The 21,374-nt window shown below is 47.3% G+C and overlaps 1 long non-coding RNA gene across 1 annotated transcript; it reads left to right on the top strand.

Annotated features, from left to right (window-relative positions):
- The first annotated feature begins 6,952 nt into the window (after positions 1 to 6,952).
- On the top strand, positions 6,953 to 19,773 carry LOC109901186 (uncharacterized). Its single transcript, XR_004202547.1, has 11 exons — positions 6,953 to 7,248; positions 7,508 to 7,669; positions 12,257 to 12,471; positions 12,704 to 12,852; positions 14,367 to 14,465; positions 16,288 to 16,458; positions 16,615 to 16,991; positions 17,144 to 17,310; positions 17,952 to 18,049; positions 19,444 to 19,546; positions 19,661 to 19,773. It is a non-coding gene; the product is annotated as an uncharacterized LOC109901186 (long non-coding RNA).
- Positions 19,774 to 21,374: the final 1,601 nt, after the last annotated feature.

Genomic DNA, 21,374 nt, shown 5'->3' with positions numbered 1-21,374 from the left:
TCCGCCAGCTCCTCCTCCCGCTCTGCCAGCTCCTCCTCCCGCTCTGCCAGCTCCTCCTCCCCTTCCGCCAGCTCCTCCGCCTACTCCGCCAGCTCCTGCGCCCGCTCCGCCAGCTCCTACTCCCACTCTGCCAGCTCCTCCTCCCCCTCCGCCAGCTCCTCCTCCCGCTCCTCCAGCTCCTCCTCCCGCTCCGCCAGCTCCTCCTCCCCCTCCGCCAGGTCCTGAACCAGCTCCAGCGCCCGCTCCGCCAGCTCCTCCTCCCGCTCCTCCAGCTCCTCCTCCCGCTCCGCCAGCTCCTGCACCCGCTCCGCCAGCTCCTCCGCCAGTTCCTCCTCCCGCTCTGCCAGCTCCTGCACCCGCTCTGCCAGCTCCTCTGCCAGCTCCTCCGCCAGCTCCTCCTCCCGCTCTGCCAGCTCCGCCAGTTCCTCCGCCAGTTCCACCTGCTCCTCCGCCCGCTCCTCCAGCTCCTCCTCCAGCGCAGCCAGCTCCTCCTCCCCCTCCGCCAGCTCCTGCGCCAGCTCCTGCGCCCACTCCACCAGCTCCTCCGCCAGCTCCTGCGCCAGCTCCTGCATCCGCTCCACCAGCTCCTCCTCCCGCTCCTCCCGCTCCGCCAGCTCCGCCAGCTCCTCCACCCGCTACGCCAGCTCCGCCAGTTCCGCCTGCTCCTCCGCCCGCTCCTCCAGCCCCTCCGCCGGCTTCTCCACCCGCTCCGCTGGCTCCTCTGCCCGCTCCTCTGCCCGCTCCTCTGCCCACTCCGCCAGCTCCTCCACCCGCTCCGCTGGCTCCTCTGCCGCTCCTCTGCCCACTCCGCCAGCTCCTCCGCCCGTTCCGCCAAAGCCTGTCAAAGTAAGGGGCCAAACATTGACTATCAAGGGCTGGCCAAATGAAATCAACAATTAACCATCCTGTCTGTCACAATCTTGCTAAGTAAATTAACACTTCATTGCATGCTGAGTTGTGCTTGTGGGTACCACTGTTGGCGGTGGTGGAGGGAGCTAGTTATGTAGATCTGAATAACAGAAGAGCTGGCAGTATTACAGAGAATGGAGTGATGGTAGTACTGCTTAGTGCATCAGTAGAGAGCTACAGGACAGTCCAATGGAGTCAGGGCTATGTGCTGTATGTTTGTACAGGGACATTGCATCCTAATTGTTGATGTTGCTTTTATATCACTTGCACAGGCAGTTGACTTTTAGCTAGTTGTATTGTGTGTGGAGTTTGATGTCAGTTTTACTGAGCCCTAACATGATATACAACCAGTGTCATACTGTGGTTAACGGTGTGTGTCTAGTTGGAGCCGTGGTAGTGGTGTGTGTGCCGTGTGTGTACAGTGCTCTGATACCTCAGGCTTGGCCGCTCCTTGACGCTTAGCATCATCTCTCTCTCGCAAACTCATACACAGATACACTTAGGTACACCCATCTAGTACCGGGTCAGGCCCCCCTTTGCCTCCAGAACAGCCTGAATTCTCTGGGGCATGGAAACATTGCCTAATTGGTGTCAAGGGACATACTCTTGTGCCAGGAACCGGCGAACACTGGAACCGGCACGCCTAGCACCGATTATCATACCACACTCAGTCACTTAGGTCACTCGTTTGGCCCATTTTAACGTTGAATTGAACAGTAACTGAGTGCCTCAATCCCTGTATGCCTGCATTATATAGCAGGTCCCTCACTGCCACTTGACTCACTGTCTGTAGGAGCGGACCATTTTCGTGAACTGGGTGGTGTACATAATAAACTGACCCGACAGTGTAATACCCCGATACCACATTAGCATACATGATCATGTTTATTGAAAGACATTCTCCGCAGGGATACTTTCTTAGACACACACCACTCTGTTGTGAGGGTATAGTAGGTATGGTGGTTAAGGAGGAACATGAATGGAGAACTCATTCAGATAAGCAGTGTATTCATCGTCTATAAAGAATAGTTTGTGAAGAAAAGCCTTGTTTGTGAAGAGCCACTTGTTAAAGACGTCCTTCAGCCATTTTTGGACTTTTACTGTTGAAAAGCAATATCCTAAGTGTAAGTACAGTAAAGTACACACACTAAAGGGTAGAAAAAGATACATGTTTTTGAGCAATATAGTGTTTTTTTAAGTCCAAGGAGTAGGGCATTCACTGTGTTGGTTTGATGGGAATCTGTGATGTCATTGTCTTCACCTCTTGCTTGAGGAACAATAGAGGGGCAATAGAGGACAAAAGAGGAAAGCCCAACCCCCCCACTTGTGCCATGTCATAACTTACCTGGGCCACCTATTGAGATGCACCTTTTGTTAAGTAAATCAGGTGTTCCGGAAACACAATTGGTATTTAAATCTGAGTGGGAGCCAATGTGCAATTTGGCGCATGTACTGTACACACAGAGAAACACTTTCTCTCCCTCCACACCCACACACACACACACACACACACACACACACACACACACACACACACACACACACACACAGACAGATGCTAGCTATAATGGGCTTTTTCCTCTGTGCTCTCTCTCTGACCTCAGTTTAGTTGTCCAGAGAGAGATAAAGCTGATGAGCAGGCCATTATTACTGCCTGGCCAGGTCACCACCTCACCTCTCGGCCTGTCAACACACACACATCTCAATCAGCAGCCACTGTGTGTGTGTGTGTGTGTGTGTGTGTGTGTGTGTGTGTGTGTGTGTGTGTGTGTGTGTGTGTGTGTGTGTGTGTGTGTGTGTGTGTGTGTGTGTGTGTGTGTGTGTGTGTGTGTGTGTGTGCGCAAGTGCCTTAGTGTGTACATGCTGCATATGTGTGTACTTGAAACAAGGTTTTAAAAAATGTATTTACCTTCAGTTAAATTACTGATCCTTAAACTAACAGAGAAGCAGCTATTAAAAGTGAAATAAAACCTCAACTTAGTGTTGCAGGGTTTTATCAGAAACTAAAGGACACTGACTGATACTGGCCCAGCAGGATCAATATAACAGCTGTTTTATAGATCTGTCTGAACTACACTACAGATGTGTGATAATAACTCTATTGGGTAGCGGTCTGGACACCTTGATGGTGCCCTCTAGCAGCTGCAGTGTGGAGTTGGGTCTGAATAAGGACACAGTCATAAAGCAGTTGACATGTTGTGCCGACTGTGGCCGAGTCAAAATGTATCTTTGACCTCTGATCCTTGGGGGTAGTCAGCAATGCTTTATTGGCATGACAACGTACTTGTTAAAGCAATACTCCCTCTACATCCTTCTCCCTCTCTTCTACATACCCAGGCTGTGCTGATTGGTTCTCTCTTTCCTTCTCTCCTGATTGTGTTCTCTCGGTCCTTCCCTCCCATCGCTGACTGTTCCCTCTCTCTCCTTCCCTCCTGATTGTGTTCTCTCGGTCCTTCCCTCCCATCGCTGACTGTTCCCTCTCTCTCCTTCCCTCCCACCTCTGACTGTTCCCTCTCTCTCCTTCCCTCCCACCTCTGACTGTTCCCTCTCTCTCCTTCTCTCCCCCAGATCCAGCGTTCCAGGAACAAGCAGATGAAGGAGATGTTCCCAGATGGTTTTGGGATCCACCACGCTGGGATGCTGCGTGCTGACCGTAGCCTGATGGAGAGCATGTTCTCCAGGGGTTTCCTCAAGGTTCTGTGCTGTACTGCCACTCTGGCCTGGGGAGTCAACCTGCCTGCACACAAGGTCAGTTTGTGCGCGCGCGTTTCAAGTTCTGCTAGTCGTATGAACTGTCCAACCAAATGCTTACTTTCATTGGGTGAGTGTGCTTGTGGTAGTTTGTTAGTTTGTATGTGTGAGGGAGTTTTTCAGTCTGATTGAGGTATGAACTTGTAAGTCTCTATCATGTGCCCTTCACTCTTAGAAGACGGTAAGTCTGTGTAGGTGTCTGTACTAAAACACGCAGACATTTGCCTATAAGGACTGTATTATCTCTCCAAAGCCACTCATATCCGGCCTCTCTTGTTCCTGTGGTAACAACAGGGCACCCAAATCTACGATACTAAGTGTGGTACCCTGGTGGACCTGGGCATCTTGGATGCCCAGCAGCGGGAGTGCTGGGCGGCGCTAGTTCGACAAGTACGGCGAGGGCACCATCATCACGGCACATGACAAGCTGAGCCACTACCTCACCCTGCTCACGCAGCAGAACCCCATAGAGAGCCCGTTCCTAGAGACCATGGCTGACAACCTCAATGCTGAGGTAGGGACACACACGCCACCGTCAATAATATAGCTCTTACCAACCGATCACACATCTTCGGGACCTCTCCTTTAACAATCATACCAGTGTTTCCACTGCAGTCATTTAGCTGTGGCGCTGCACCACGCCAAAATCATCGCTGCTACACAAAATAAAAATGAAACATTGAAGATGCTAGAACAGTCCAAATGTACTAGAACAGTCCAAATGTACTAGAACAGTCCAAATGTACTAGAACAGTCCAAATGTACTAGAACAGTCCAAATGTACTAGAACAGTCCAAATGTACTAGAACAGTCCAAATGTACTTTTCCTCTGCAAACAACCCCATAGTTAAATAGTTTTTGTATTTACTTAGTCGCCTTGTTGTTGTGCGTTCTATCCAAGGTAAATATTCCTCTCAAGGCACATTGAAGTTGCGAGTGCCATAGGGAGGGGAACATCCATTCTGACAAGCAGTCAATGCACAACAATTCATAATGTAATAGTGGGAAAAACAGCTGTTTCCACTCCTACTTTATTTCTCAACTCCTAAATATGCTCAAACTGCACCACCAGCAGCATGGTTAAACTCAGCAGTCATTCTCACTGTGCCTGGGGGAGAGTGGGCTAAATGTAACACAGGGCAACTATAGGGTAACTTGGGTTAAAACGCCACTCTATTTTGGAGAGTGATTTAAAAAATGGCCATGAGGCAGATGTAACTGTTAGTTGTTCAAGAGTAGTGGCAATCAGGGAAAGGGGGTTCTGTGAGAAGTATAGGCAGGTGGTGTGTTACCCCGGTTAGTGTTTTACCCCAAGTTACCCTAACAGGTAGGCTGTGTTTATGCAATTCTTGGGGGACATAAAATGCATCATTATGAATGATCAGTCCAATAGAGTAAATGCAGATAGGCAATCCCATGCTTCAATATATTTATTTCTAGCCACTATGCTGCATCAGTTAGGCTACAGGTGATAATGCTTATTGCTAATAGCATACTTGATAATATGGAACATGCATAGGCTAAAATTTAAAAAATATACTTTTTATTTTATTTTTGCATTGTAATTTCAGAAATGTCCATAATATATCTGAGGCTAATAGTGGAAAGTTAGTGTTTCACATTATTATTAACCAGCCAGTGTTGTGATTGGCTGTGATATTGGCCGAAGGGGGATCTGTTATCAAACTGAGAAAGCTGTGTGGCTGTTTATTGGCTGATAAAACAGCTTAGTGGCTGTTTTATCTAGTGGAGATCGCTCTGTCATTTCCTGGTTGCTAAAATTCTACACTGTTAACTCAATTTCAGTTTATGTGAGAAAATAAGCACTGAATAGTGTCGGGAATCATTGTACCATCTAAATCGCTATGAAATGTATTTTCAATAACAAAAAATATTGTTTTTGCAGCTGTTTGAAGCTGGTGGACCAAAACAAAAGTTAACAATATTTGTCTTTATTGAAAAGATATTTCACGGTGACCTGTGTTTGACAGCAGATGCCACTGGCCCCCTTCAATCATGTTCTCTTCTCATCTCCAACCAATACCCTTTTCACGAAATGAACACAGTACAGTAAGTCACCACTAGATGGCACCCACCTCAAAGATTCAATGAGGACTTATTGAGAAGGAATCAATGCTGAGTATGGAATCTCCACCAGGTGTTGTAAGGGGGCTGAAATGACTGAATGTGATGTTATTGATCTCTCGCTCTCTCTTTCTCACTCTCTCTGCAGGTATCACTAGGGACTGTGACTAACGTGGAGGAAGCAGTGAGGTGGCTGAGTTACACCTACCTGTACATCTGCATGAGAGCCAACTCTCTGGCCTACGGGATCAACCACAAGGCCTACCAGGTACACACGCATGCATGTGCATACACACACACGTGTACACACTCACGTATACATACATAATGTGCCCTCTCTTGTCTTATTGTCTAGCTCTCTGTGTTAGATGGACCCAGGTCTGGAGCTGTACTGTAAGGAACTGTTGGTGATGTCAGGGTTAAACTGTACTGTCTCTGTGTTAGATGGACCCAGGTCTGGAGCTGTACTGTAAGGAACTGGTGGTGATGTCAGGGTTAAACTGTTCTGTCTCTGTGTTAGATGGACCCAGGTCTGGAGCTGTACTGTAAGGAACTGGTGGTGATGTCAGGGTTAAACTGTTCTGTCTCTGTGTTAGATGGACCCAGGTCTGGAGCTGTACTGTAAGGAACTGGTGGTGATGGCAGCCAGGAAACTGGACAAGGCCAGGATGATCCGTTTCGAGGAGAGGACAGGATACTTCACTTCCACTGACCTGGGCAGAACCAACCGGGCACTTCTATATCAAATACAACACCATGGAGGCACACCAGAGTTCCATAACATGATGTTATATGTACTATGTTGTATTGTACACTGAGTGTACAAAACATTAAGAACACCTGCTCTTTCCATGACATACAGTACCAGTCAAAGATTTGGACACACAAACTCATTCAATGGTTTTTCTTTATTTTTACTATTTTCTTCATTGTAGTTCAAAACTATGAAATAACACATATGTAGTAACCACAAAAGTGTTCAACAAATCAAAATATATTTTAGATTTTAGATTCTTCAAAGTAGCCGCTCTTTGCCTTGATGACAGGTTTGCACACTCTTGGCATTCTCTCAACCAGCTTCATGAAGTAGTCACCTGGACTGTATTTCAATTAACATGGGCCAGCATCCCTGTGGAAAGCTTTTGACATCTTGTAGAGTCCATGCCCCGACAAATTGAATCTTTTCTGGGAGCAAAAAGGGATGCAACTCAATATTAGTAAGGTGTTCCTAATGTTTGGTTTACTCCAATGTTTTATATTATTGTAACCGGGTATAGATACCCTTCTGTGTAGGTGTAGTATGGCATGGTATTATCTACAAAAAAACTCATAATGAATGGTGGTACAGTAACATGCAATATACAACTAGATAACAGCTGTTCCTTATGTCATGTTTGTGTTTGTCCACCTCCTCCTCCATGCAGACGAGCTGTTCAACTCCCAGAAGACAGAGGCTGACATCCTCAGCATCGTCTCCAAGACGAGGAGTTTGAACAGGTCAAGGTGAGAGTTCACAGGTCACACCGTGAGGTCACTCATCACACATTATAGACTGCTGCAGGACACCTGCTCAACAGTATAGCAAGGTCTTGATATAGTTTGAGTACCCAGATGGAAGTGCTCCTGACTCTGTGTGTGTGTGTGTGTGTGTGTGTGTGTGTGTGTGTGTGTGTGTGTGTGTGTGTGTGTGTGTGTGTGTGTGTGTGTGTGTGTGTGTGTGTGTGTGTGTGTGTGTGTGTGTGTGTGTGTGCGTGATGAGGAGATGGAGGAACAAGAGCAGATGCTGTGTAACTACTGTGAGATGCCTGAGGCAGGCGGAGTGGAGAACGGATACGGCAAGATCAACATCCTACTGCAGACCTACATCGGCCGGGGAGAGGTGGACAGCTTCTCCCTCATCTCAGACCTGTCCTACGTAGGACAGGTAGGTTACAGGCACAACACTACACACAGCACCACACACACACTACACACATATGCTCTCTCCATCTGTTTCTCACATATACACACTCATACAAACTGAACCATACCTGAAGAAACTTCAACTTGTGTACATACTCTGCTTCACCCCCAAACTGAGCTAGCCTAGCCCCTCTGAGGGGTTCAGCTCTACCCCTGTGTCCCCTTGCTAGGCCACAGCCCCTGCCAAGACTTCCCCTTCCCTCAGCCAGCAGCATATGGCGTCCACATCCTAGAGCAGACTGTTGTACTGATATGGGTTTAGAAATAGTGTCTTAACTAATCATATAGTACACATCCATAAACGGGTTTCCTGTTTGTACCAGCATCTCCATCGTTTCAGAGGGATCATGAGGCTTTCATGAACTGTCACAGTTAATCTGTCATGCCGGCATCTCTGCATTATGCTCTTTATGAAAATCAAATGGTTTAATATATCTGATGGAATGTAATATGTTTGGCTGGTGCATATTTCACAATGACTGATAGCCTGGAATCTTTTTTACATTTGGAGTTTTTTTTCTCCCCGCATCCCATCCCCTCTTCCCATCCCCTCTTCCCATCCCCTCTTCCCATCCCCTCTTCCCATCCCCTCTTCCCATCCCCTCTTCCCATCCCCTCTGCTGAACCCATCTATCCATGGTTTCCGCGGTAACTGATTCCATGTGGCTGAATATTTGGAATTGTTCACAGCAAATTCCCTCTTTGCTCCTATTTCGCCCGATTTCAGATGTTCAGCCGGTTTGGATTGCTGTGGCTGGGAGGCAGGCAGCCATTGTGGAGTAGAGGGGATCTGATGGTTAATCCAGACTGAGGACTGATAGGTCCTGCTCCCGCATGATACTGCCACTACACACCAACAGAGACACACACACACACACACACACAAGCACAGAGATAAAGTTGCATACATACATATATGTGCGCACACTCACAAACACTGGCAGACTCACCATCTCTCTCTCTCTCTCTCTCTCTCTCTCTCTCTCTCTCTCTCTCTCTCTCTCTCTCTCTCTCTCCCTCTCTCTCTCTCTCTCACACACACACACACACACACACACACACACACACACACACACACACACACACACACACACACACACACACACACACACACACACACACACACACACACACACACTCTCTCTCTACCAGGGGCTAACTCCCTGTCTCTCATGCATACCCACACACTCCTCAATGGCTTTAGCAACTGGATGATAGATAGAGCTGTTCTGCAGGCCGGTGCACTTGACCGCAGGACACCAGGAGTTCTCCTGAGAGAGTAGATTATTGTACATGAGCGCTGAGAGACCTGAGACCACAGTTCACCTGTGTTTACTGCATGCTCTTAAAGACACATGCACACAAAATAACTGGAGAAGGAAGGCAGCTTAATCATGAAGTTAGTCAATCTCAATAATCTCCCTGGTTGGAACTATGCTGGTGCTGTGACTCGGACTGTGAGGCCTGATTTGTTTATTATTATTTGGAGTATAAGTGTAGGCTCAGTAAGGGTGTGAGTGTAGGCTCAGTAAGGGTGTGAGTGTAGGCTCGGTAAGGATGTGAGTGTAGGCTCAGTAAGGGTGTGAGGGTAGGCTCAGTAAGGGTGTGAGGGTAGGCTCAGTAAGGGTGTGAGGGTAGGCTCAGTAAGGGTGTGAGTGTAGGCTCAGTAAGGGTGTGAGTGTAGGCTCGGTAAGGATGTGAGTGTAGGCTCAGTAAGGGTGTGAGGGTAGGCTCAGTAAGGGTGTGAGTGTAGGCTCAGTAAGGGTGTGAGTGTAGGCTCGGTAAGGATGTGAGTGTAGGCTCAGTAAGGGTGTGAGGGTAGGCTCAGTAAGGATGTGAGTGTAGGCTCAGTAAGGGTGTGAGTGTAGGCTCAGTAAGGGTGTGAGTGTAGGCTCGGTAAGGATGTGAGTGTAGGCTCAGTAAGGGTGTGAGGGTAGGCTCAGTAAGGGTGTGAGTGTAGGCTCAGTAAGGGTGTGAGTGTAGGCTCAGTAAGGGTGTGAGTGTAGGCTCAGTAAGGGTGTGAGTGTAGGCTCAGTAAGGGTGTGAGTGTAGGCTCAGTAAGGGTGTGAGTGTAGGCTCAGTAAGGGTGTGAGTGTAGGCTCAGTAAGGGTGTGAGTGTAGGCTCGGTAAGGGTGTGAGTGTAGGCTCGGTAAGGATGTGAGTGTAGGCTCAGTAAGGGTGTGAGTGTAGGCTCAGTAAGGGTGTGAGTGTAGGCTCAGTAAGGGTGTGAGAGTAGGCTCAGTAAGGGTGTGAGAGTAGGCTCAGTAAGGGTGTGAGAGTAGGCTCAGTAAGGGTGTGAGTGTAGGCTCAGTAAGGGTGTGAGTGTAGGCTCAGTAAGGGTGTGAGAGTAGGCTCAGTAAGGGTGTGAGTGTAGGCTCAGTAAGGGTGTGAGAGTAGGCTCAGTAAGGGTGTGAGAGTAGGCTCAGTAAGGGTGTGAGTGTAGGCTCAGTAAGGGTGTGAGAGTAGGCTCAGTAAGGGTGTGAGAGTAGGCTCAGTAAGGGTGTGAGAGTAGGCTCAGTAAGGGTGTGAGTGTAGGCTCGGTAAGGATGTGAGTGTAGGCTCAGTAAGGGTGTGAGTGTAGGCTCAGTAAGGGTGTGAGTGTAGGCTCAGTAAGGGTGTGAGTGTAGGCTCGGTAAGGATGTGAGTGTAGGCTCAGTAAGGGTGTGAGTGTAGGCTCAGTAAGGGTGTGAGTGTAGGCTCAGTAAGGGTGTGAGAGTAGGCTCAGTAAGGGTGTGAGAGTAGGCTCAGTAAGGGTGTGAGTGTAGGCTCAGTAAGGGTGTGAGAGTAGGCTCAGTAAGGGTGTGAGTGTAGGCTCAGTAAGGGTGTGAGAGTAGGCTCAGTAAGGGTGTGAGTGTAGGCTCAGTAAGGGTGTGAGTGTAGGCTCAGTAAGGGTGTGAGTGTAGGCTCAGTAAGGGTGTGAGAGTAGGCTCAGTAAGCGTGTGAGTGTAGGCTCAGTAAGCGTGTGAGTGTAGGCTCAGTAAGGGTGTGAGTGTAGGGTCAGTAAGGGTGTGAGTGTAGGCTCAGTAAGGGTGTGAGTGTAGGCTCAGTAAGGGTGTGAGTGTAGGCTCAGTAAGGGTGTGAGTGTAGGCTCAGTAAGGGTGTGAGTGTAGGCTCAGTAAGGGTGTGAGGGTAGGCTCAGTAAGGGTGTGAGGGTAGGCTCAGTAAGGGTGTGAGTGTAGGCTCAGTAAGGGTGTGAGTGTAGGCTCAGTAAGGGTGTGAGTGTAGGCTCAGTAAGGGTGTGAGTGTAGGCTCAGTAAGGGTGTGAGTGTAGGCTCAGTAAGGGTGTGAGTGTAGGGTCAGTAAGGGTGTGAGTGTAGGCTCAGTAAGGGTGTGAGTGTAGGCTCAGTAAGGGTGTGAGTGTAGGCTCAGTAAGGGTGTGAGTGTAGGCTCAGTAAGGGTGTGAGTGTAGGGTCAGTAAGGGTGTGAGTGTAGGCTCAGTAAGGGTGTGAGTGTAGGCTCAGTAACGGTGTGAGTGTAGGCTCAGTAAGGGTGTGAGTGTAGGCTCAGTAAGGGTGTGAGTGTAGGCTCAGTAACGGTGTGAGTGTAGGCTCAGTAAGGGTGTGAGTGTAGGCTCAGTAAGGGTGTGAGTGTAGGCTCAGTAAGGGTGTGAGTGTAGGCTCAGTAAGGGTGTGAGTGTAGGCTCAGTAAGGGTGTGAGTGTAGGCTCGGTAAGGGTGTGAGTGTAGGCTCGGTAAGGATGTGAGTGTAGGCTCGGTAAGGATGTGAGTGTAGGCTCAGTAAGGGTGTGAGTGTAGGCTCAGTAAGGGTGTGAATGTAGGCTCAGTAAGGGTGTGAGGGTAGGCTCAGTAAGCGTGTGAGTGTAGGCTCAGTAAGGGTGTAAGTGTAGGGTTTTCTCTCCAGAGGGTTTGATGTAGGAGTGCGGTTGCCCTAGTGGCCTTTTAACCAGCAACAGACCAACATCTGGCCCAGCTGGTGTTTCTGTGTCTCTACCTGTCTATATGCCTGTCTCTGTCTGTCTGCCTGTCTCTGTCCATCCTCCCACTCAACCACATGTCCCGGACAGAAGCAGATCTGACCAATCTATCACAGATAGCAGCCTCGCCCCGACTTATCCATCACAACAGAGCCAGGCCCAACAAATCAATCCCAGCACGGCCAATCCATCATGTCATTAACACCTGCCCAAATCAATAAGAGCCCAGCCACGTCAAATCTGACCAGTTTATCAGCGAGCAGCGCCAACCACCTGACCCATCTGTCAGGACAGACATGAGCAATTCATCATCGCACAGCCAGGCCTGACCCATGTTTCAGAACAGAGCATGATCATACCAGTCCCGCGGCTCTCGATCAGACATGATTAATCGTCCTACATCTTGATGGATTATTTCAGTCTCTGCATGACTCTCTCTGTCCTGCTGTACCCATTGTAGAACACTGCTCTAAGTCTGGCTGTAGCCTGTGTGTTTTTACACCTGCTATAATACACTACTCCAATTGTGACTATCTGTCTGTCCTTGTTTTTCTACTATAGAATGCCACTCAAATTGTAACTGTGTGTGTGTATTTCGTCCTTGTGTGGAACGCAGCTCGTATCATCAGGGCTCTGTTTGAGATTGCTCTGAGGAAGCGCTGGCCTCCCATGACCTACCGCCTGCTCAACCTGTGTAAAGTGATAGACAAGCGTCTGTGGGGCTTCGCTCACCCCCTGAGACAGTTCTCCATCCTGCCTCACAACGTGCTGGCCCGTCTGGAGGAGAAGAAACTGTGGACAAACTGAAAGATATGCAGAAGGACGAGATAGGTGAGACAATACTGGGCCAATTCTATTGTGTTCTGTAGAGGTGTGTGTGTGTGTGTGTGTGTGTGTGTGTGTGTGTGTGTGTGTGTGTGTGTGTGTGTGTGTGTGTGTGTGTGTGTGTGTGTGTGTGTGTGTGTGTGTGTGTGTGTGTGTGTGTGTGTGTGTCTGAGAGAGTATGTGCTCGCTCGCGCAGCGTGCTATAGTGATACCACTCCCCTCTCTCTCTGTGTCCCAGGTCACATGCTCCACCATGTGAACATCGGGTTGAAGGTGAAGCAGTGTGTCCACCCTTCCATACTGATGGAGGCCACCATCCAACCAATCACACGCACCGTGCTCAGGATCCGCCTCCAGATCACCCCCGACTTCCAGTGGCACGACCAGGTAACCATGTCGACCTCACCTAGGATCACCTCGATGTCTCTCACTCTCTCTCTCTCCCTCACACACACACAGTACACAAACAGTAGGCATCATCAGAGCACTCTTTAAGTGTTTCTAAATGCTGTTAACAGTAGAAATGTGTTAGTGTGAAGTGTCAGTACTCTGTCAGTATGGAGCTGTCCTCTTCACCAATAGCCCTGCTCCTTTCCTCCTCCAGCCAGTGGTAGAGGCCAGCTGCTGAAACAACCCTGCAGCGTCTGATTCCCATCACTGTGTTTCCCTCCTCATCACAGACTTTACCTCTGGAAGTGTACTGGTTAAGGGCTCTTCTTTTCATTTGATGCTTAAAATTAAGGTTTATTTAAAGGGGAGATGGCTGATTCTAGATCAGTGTTTAGGTGCATCACCTTCTTGTACTATTATCCTGCGGCTTTAATACTACATGTGAGTTAGGCTATAGAATCTCTATGGAGATTGGAGAATGTCATTGAGGCAGATGACTCCTGTAGTTTGTGAGGGAGTCAGGGTGGAATAGGAGGCCCGCTGTAGCCAGGCTGTGTATGAAGATGAATGTTTGTGTGATTAGCGATGCATGCTCTGCTCATGGGAGAGTTGTAATGGGACACCCCCAGCTTAGCCAGTGATCCCTGCTGCATATGTACACACGCCTTGCCGCGCAAGCTAGCCACGACACATGTAGAGACACATGAGATCTCCTTCTCCCTAACTCTAACCCAAGCCACAGACTCCAGGATCATGACTCATTCTAATAGGGAGTTGGATGTCGTTTGCTAATATTAATGTGTGGTTCCCCACTCCCTTTAGTGTTTTTCTATTTTGGGGTCATCCGAATGTTGTGCATTTATCATGAGTAGGACCCAGAATTGTTCCTGGTTCAGGTCACATGGTTGGGAATAACTCCTAGCCCTAATCAAGAGTAGTGTCCCTGATATCTTTAGACATTTACACAAGAGGGCTAGGGACCAGGCCAGAAGATGACATTATAGCTGTTGTTTTAGTGTGTTTGTCTGTGCAAACTGGACTGTCTCCTCTCTCCATGTGTCATAAAGCAGTCTCCTGGACCTGTGGTCTGTTAGCCAGCCAGCAGTTGTTTCCACAGCAGTGGAAAGGAATTAGCGTACAGTGTTCTACATGGGGTCAGCGCCGAGCAGAGAAATGCACAGTACAGTGCACCTCCTACTGGGGAGAGAGGAGAGGATAGGGCTGATGTTTCTGTTTGGAGTCACCCCAAAACCCATTCCTGAACGTTTTACACACATACACACATGCACCACAACACACGCACCTACTAACAAATACACAAGTACATTGCTTTGTTTTGAATTGCTACTATCTGGTTAAACAACCTGGGAGTGCTCTGATCTTCTAATGCCACTGATTCTTCATGCTTCTGCCCTCCTCTCCTCTCCTCTGCCTCTCCTCTCTCCTCTGCCTCTCTCCTCTGCCTCTCTCCTCTGCCTTTCTCCTCTCTCCTCTCCTCTCTCCTCTCTTAGTGTCATGGTTCAGTGGGAGAGGCCTGGTGGCTGTGGGTGGAGGACCCCATCAACGATCACATCTACCATTCAGAGTATCTGCTCCTACAGAAGAAATAGGTGGGTTTCTGGGTACCATTAACTTCTAGAATGTGTCTGAGAGCCACTCTTGTGTTCCCTTAGGGCAAAGGTTGCCCCTAACTACAGATCTAGGATCAGATTACCTGACCCCTAATCCTAACCTTAACCATTACGGGTACGGAATATACAGTGCCTTGCGAAAGTATTCGGCCCCCTTGAACTTTGCGACCTTTTGCCACATTTCAGGCTTCAAACATAAAGATATAAAACTGTATTTTTTTGTGAAGAATCAACAACAAGTGGGACACAATCATGAAGTGGAATGACATTTATTGGATATTTCAAACTTTTTTAACAAATCAAAAACTGAAAAATTGGGCATGCAAAATTATTCAGCCCCCTTAAGTTAATACTTTGTAGCGCCACCTTTTGCTGCGATTACAGCTGTAAGTCGCTTGGGGTATGTCTCTATCAGTTTTTCACATCGAGAGACTGAAATGTTTTCCCATTCCTCCTTGCAAAACAGCTCGAGCTCAGTGAGGTTGGATGGAGAGCATTTGTGAACAGCAGTTTTCAGTTCTTTCCACAGATTCTCGATTGGATTCAGGTCTGGACTTTGACTTGGCCATTCTAACACCTGGATATGTTTATTTTTGAACCATTCCATTGTAGATTTTGCTTTATGTATTGGATCATTGTCTTGTTGGAAGACAAATCTCCGTCCCAGTCTTTTGCAGACTCCATCAGGTTTTCTTCCAGAATGGTCCTGTATTTGGCTCCATCCATCTTCCCATCAATTTTAACCATCTTCCCTGTCCCTGCTGAAGAAAAGCAGGCCCAAACCATGATGCTGCCACCACCATGTTTGACAGTGGGGATGTTGTGTTCAGGGTGATGAGCTGTGTTGCTTTTACGCCAAACATAACGTTTTGCATTGTTGCCAAAAAGTTCAATTTTGATTTCATCTGACCAGAGCACCTTCTTCCACATGTTTGGTGTGTCTCCCAGGTGGCTTGTGGCAAACTTTAAACGACACTTTTTATGGATATCTTTAAGAAATGGCTTTCTTCTTGCCACTCTTCCATAAAGGCCAGATTTGTGCAATATACGACTGATTGTTGTCCTATGGACAGAGTCTCCCACCTCAGCTGTAGATCTCTGCAGTTCATCCAGAGTGATCATGGGCCTCTTGGCTGCATCTCTGATCAGTCTTCTCCTTGTATGAGCTGAAAGTTTAGAGGGACGGCCAGGTCTTGGTAGATTTGCAGTGGTCTGATACTCCTTCCATTTCAATATTATCGCTTGCACAGTGCTCCTTGGGATGTTTAAAGCTTGGGAAATCTTTTTGTATCCAAATCCGGCTTTAAACTTCTTCACAACAGTATCTCGGACCTGCCTGGTGTGTTCCTTGTTCTTCATGATGCTCTCTGCGCTGAGACTATCACAGTGCAGGTGCATTTATACGGAGACTTGATTACACACAGGTGGATTGTATTTATCATCATTAGTCATTTAGGTCAACATTGGATCATTCAGAGATCCTCACTGAACTTCTGGAGAGAGTTTGCTGCACTGAAAGTAAAGGGGCTGAATAATTTTGCACGCCCAATTTTTCAGTTTTTGATTTGTTAAAAAATTTGAAATATCCAATAAATGTCGTTCCACTTCATGATTGTGTCCCACTTGTTGTTGATTCTTCACAAAAAAAATACAGTTTTATATCTTTATGTTTGACGCCTGAAATGTGGCAAAAGGTCACTAAGTTCAAGGGGGCCGAATACTTTCTCAAGGCACTGTATCTGACCCTGTATCAGTGGATATGGTTGAGCCTAGTCTTTCTTACCTTGTGTGTGTGTTCCAGGTGGTGAGTGGGGAGCCCCAACAGCTGGTGTTCACCATCCCTATCTTTGAGCCCATGCTCTCCCAGTACTATATAAGAGCTGTGTCAGACCGCTGGCTGGGCTCAGAGGATGTCTGCATTATCAACTTCCAACACCTCATCCTGCCTGAGAGACATCCCCCCCACATACTGGTACTGTACAACAGACTCACACGCACAGACAGACCAACCCTCAGAGGTGTACAGATTAAACAACTCTTCATACCTCACACACACACCTTTCTTTGTCTTTTTTTCCTTGACAAATGTACCCATACATTGTCTCAATGTTTCCCTGTGGATTCTCAGAGCTGCTGGACTTGCAGCCGTTGCCCATCACCGGCCTGGGGAACCCGGAGTATGAGAGTCTGTACAAGTTCACCCACTTCAATCCCATCCAGACACAGATCTTCCACACGCTCTACCACACCGACACCAACGTCCTGCTGGGGGCCGAGTTGGCCATGTTCCGAGTCTTCAACCAGTACCCTACCTCCAAGCTCTGTCTGCCCCCCTTCACTCTTTCTCTCTCTCTTTTTCTCTTTCTATATCGCTATACATTTCTCTCTGTTGATATCCTTGCTCTGTGTGTGTTCTTAGGTGGTGTACATTGCCCCCCTGAAAGCTCTGGTCAGGGAGAGGATTGAGGACTGGAAGATCAGGATAGAGGAAAAACTGGGGAAGAAGTGAGAGAGACTTGGTTATAACCATGGCATTTCTGTTGCATTCACATCTCCCAACACCATCAGCTGTGGTATATCCATCCATCCATCCATCTATTGTCTCTTTTTTGCTCTCTCCCCTCCCTCTCCCTCCTTCCCTCTCTCCTCGTCCCTAGTGTTGTGGAGCTGACAGGTGATGTGACTCCAGACATGCGGGCCATCGCCGCGGCCGACCTGATCGTGACCACGGCGGAGAAGTGGGACGGCGTGAGTCGCTAAAGGCAGAACCGCAGCTACGTCCAGAAAGTAGCCATCCTCATCATCGTTGAGATCCACCTGTTAGGTACCACAGCCTAGTGCTATCTAGAAGCATATAGAGAGATCTTTAATATCTATGGGTATGGTTCTTGCCTCACAAACCCCATGAAATCAAAACGTTTACCCTCATACAAACAGAACGTTCTATAGAGCCTAAACTTTTACCTTCATAAACCCTCATACAAACAGAACATTCTATAGAGCCTAAACTTTTACCTTCATAAACCCTCATACAAACAGAACGTTCTATAGAGCCTAAACTTTTACCTTCATAAACCCTCATACAAACAGAACATTCTTTAGAGCCTAAACTTTTACCTTCATAAACCCTCATACAAGCAGAACGTTCTATAGAGCCTAAACTTTTACCTTCATAAACCCTCATACAAACAGAATGTTCTATAGAGCCTAAACTTTTACCTTCATAAAACCTCATACAAACAGAATGTTCTATAGAGCCTAAACTTTTACCTTCATAAACCCTCACACAAACAGAACGTTCTATAGAGCCTTAACTTTAACCATCACACAAACAACATTCTTATAGAATTCTAAAGAGTTAATAATAATACTACTCTCCATAGTGAAGTGCTTTGTCAAACTTTCTCACACTGGATTGTACCACTGTGTCTCACACTGGACCATACCACTGTGTCTGTATCCCAGGGGAGGACAGAGGTCCTGTGCTGGAGGTCATAGTGTCCAGGACCAACTTCATCTCATCCCACACCAACAAGACTGTCCGGTGGTGGGCCTGTCCACGGGTGAGCTCTCCATAGCAACCACATACTAGACACTCTACAAGCATCGTGAAACGCCGTTCCTGGTAGGAGTTGCACTTAGGCTCAGACCTAGGATCAGTTTCTTATCTGAATCAGGCATTACAACAGTGTTCTACCCTAATCATACCAAGACATCTCCATCTCCATCTCCTTAAACCAGCTCACCCTTTCATCTTTTGACCTCCTGTCCTGTGTTCAGATAGACTTCATGTCTCTATCATCAATTGGAGGTTTTGTAATTGACATTGCTGTTCTCAAGCCAACCAGTAACCACATTTGTGGTGTTAGCCAGTGTTTTTTAGGGTTCATGTATCCGCCTCCCCTTTTCATATTTAATAAATGTATATAATAAGAGTTATTATAATAATTTTGCTGTTTTTGGCAGGGAATCCGTGTAATAGTTTTGACCACAGTACGGTAATGCTTTGGAGTTCTGTTTCTCTGGAGCCATGCTGGAGTTGCTCTGGTAATCAACAGAAATCACGGCACCAATGCGGACAGATGACTTGACAGTCCTTTAATAATAATAATAATAATAGCAGTAATCATATCAGAAGGGTATTTAATAACCTCCCTGTCCACCGCAGAGAGACATGGGAACTCCTGTATGCCTGCATGTCCAACATGACCCCAGTCACACATGAAAAGCACATGTAAGACAGACACTCTTTACATTCACTTTGTATTTTCTTTTTGAGATAAAATGTATATCTGATGAAAAACATTTGATATAACATTTATAAAGCATTCATAAGCATTTACAGCTGCTTATTTCTGAAAGTTATAAAGTGTTACCATAACATCATTTGTAATGCTTTTAAAACATTAAGCTGAAATTCCAACTGTATCCTACCATTCCAGTCTTCTCTGTGAGTAAAACGTTGTGTTACTGTTGCAGTGTCCCTGGCAGACAGATTGTCTGGTTATAAATCTGGCTGTTTAGACTGGGGACGGGAGGGACTGGGGATGTTGGCTGGGTTTAGATGCCCAATACATTATCCAGGCCTTTAGATATGTGTACACACGCGCCTGCCCTGCCTGGCCACTCCACACGCCACAATGCACTGCTGCCCTACCCAGCGAACCTCTGAGCACACCAGACAAAAAGCGCTCAGTTCCCTGTCCCTCTCCCCAGGACAAGGACAATGACAAACCTTTAGACACCCAGATGGGCCTTGCTTCCAGCTGGACTCACTTTATCTATCTATCACTCTCTGCCTCTCTCTCTCTCTCGTTCTGGTTCCCTTTCATCCACTGTCTCTCTCTCTGACTGACTGAGAGAAGACATTCATTCTCTTTCTACGGTTCTATATCCATATGGTTCTCTTTCATCCACTGTCTAACTCTCTCTCTTTGCCTCTCCCCCTTTCTTACAGGTGGGTTTGTTTAACTTCCGGCCCTCTGTGCGTCCCGTCCCATTGGAGTTTCACATCCACGGCTTCCCAGGACAGGCCAGCATGAACAAGCCTGTGTTCCAAGGTACAATATACCACACTCAGAAACACAGTTTCTGTATGCAACTACACTGTGCATCCCCCCTCTATATCGCTCTCTCAATATATATATATATATATATATATATCTCCCCCCCAGTGATTCGCAGTCACTCTCCAGCCATGCCTGTTCTTATCGTTGTGTCGTCGCGGCGACAGACTCGTCTGACAGCTCTAGAACTGATAGCCTTCCTGGCCACGGAGGACAACCCCAAACAGTGGCTGCACCAGGACAAGACTCAGGTGACCAGGCTTATACTTGCTACCTCCTAGTGGAACTAACCCTGTAATCAGAGCTGTGTACAGTATTTCTCTCTCGCTCGCTCTCTCTTAGTCTCTACCTCCTCTGACTGTTCCTCCAGTCTTCCTATTCCTCATCCTCTGCTGCTTGTTGCTCTCTCCTTTCTCATCGTCTCCTTTCTCCTGATATTCTCTCTCTCTAAGCACTTTCAGTATAATTACAGAGGGAACTCAAACCAATTTCGACAGGAAACGCCTGTGTCATATCCCATTTTTTTTTTTCTCTGCATACTTCAGGATTATTTCAAGATGAGAAAATGTGCTCTGATAGAAGATGGGCAGTAATTAACTTAACATGTGTGTCTGACATATAGGGACCCATAAACAAGGAGAATTTCTTAAAATATAAACACACACACACACTAGCTAATGCTCTCTCTCTCCTGCTATCTCTCTCACACACACACATTAAAAAACAGTAAAACAATGTATTTGCTCAGAGAGAGAGCTGAGCAGAGCTGTGTTGGATGTGGATACAGAGAGCAGAGCTGTGTTGGATGTGGATACAGAGAGCAGAGTGGTGTTGGATGTGGATACAGAGAGCAGAGCGGTGTTGGATGTGGATACAGAGAGCAGAGTGGTGTTGGATGTGGATACAGAGAGCAGAGCGGTGTTGGATGTGGATACAGAGAGAAGAGCGGTGTTGGATGTGGATACAGAGAGCTGAGCTGTGTTGGATGTGGATACAGAGAGCTGAGCGGTGTTGGATGTGGATACAGAGAGCAGAGCGGTGTTGGATGTGGATACAGAGAGCAGAGCGGTGTTGGATGTGGATACAGAGAGCTGAGCTGTGTTGGATGTGGATACAGAGAGCAGAGCAGTGTTGGATGTGGATACAGAGAGCAGAGCGGTGTTGGATGTGGATACAGAGAGCTGAGCGGTGTTGGATGTGTGTCTGGTATACAATCACTCATATTGGGCCTTATGAAGTCACAGTAGGCTTGGCGTTGTAAAATATGGATATTAACATGTTTTATGGGGCTGCTCGCCTTTCACACCAAGCCTGTGGTCTGAGCGAAATATCGAGCTCTGACTGACTTCAAACCCCAACTCGTAAAATACACACGCACACACACACACACACACACACACACACACACACACACACACACACACACACACACACACACACACACACACACACACACACACACACAGAGCAAACGAGTCCTTAGTACTGTATATATTTTTTTATTTTTTTATTTAACCTTTATTTAACTAGGCAAGTCAGTTAAGAACAAATTCTTATTTTCAATGATGGCCTAGGAACAGTGGGTTAACTTCCTTGTTCAGAGGCAGAACGACAGATTTTTACCTTGTCAGCTCGGGGATTCCAAGTCCAACGCTCTAACCACTAGGCTACCTGCCGTATATGCAGCAGAAAAATCTATTTCACAGGACACATTTCATCCTTTCTGCTCCATATTTCCTAGCTCTGTGTGTCTGTCTGTGTGTGTGTGAGAACCTGACACTTACTGTATGTGTATTTTTAGCCCTGGGTGTGTTGAACTGGC

The sequence above is a fragment of the Oncorhynchus kisutch genome, linkage group LG2, assembly GCF_002021735.2.
Source record: "Oncorhynchus kisutch isolate 150728-3 linkage group LG2, Okis_V2, whole genome shotgun sequence".
NCBI classification, from domain to species: Eukaryota; Metazoa; Chordata; class Actinopteri; order Salmoniformes; family Salmonidae; genus Oncorhynchus; species Oncorhynchus kisutch.
Note: the sequence above shows the minus strand (reverse complement) of the source record. Positions and strands in the feature narration are given on the sequence as shown.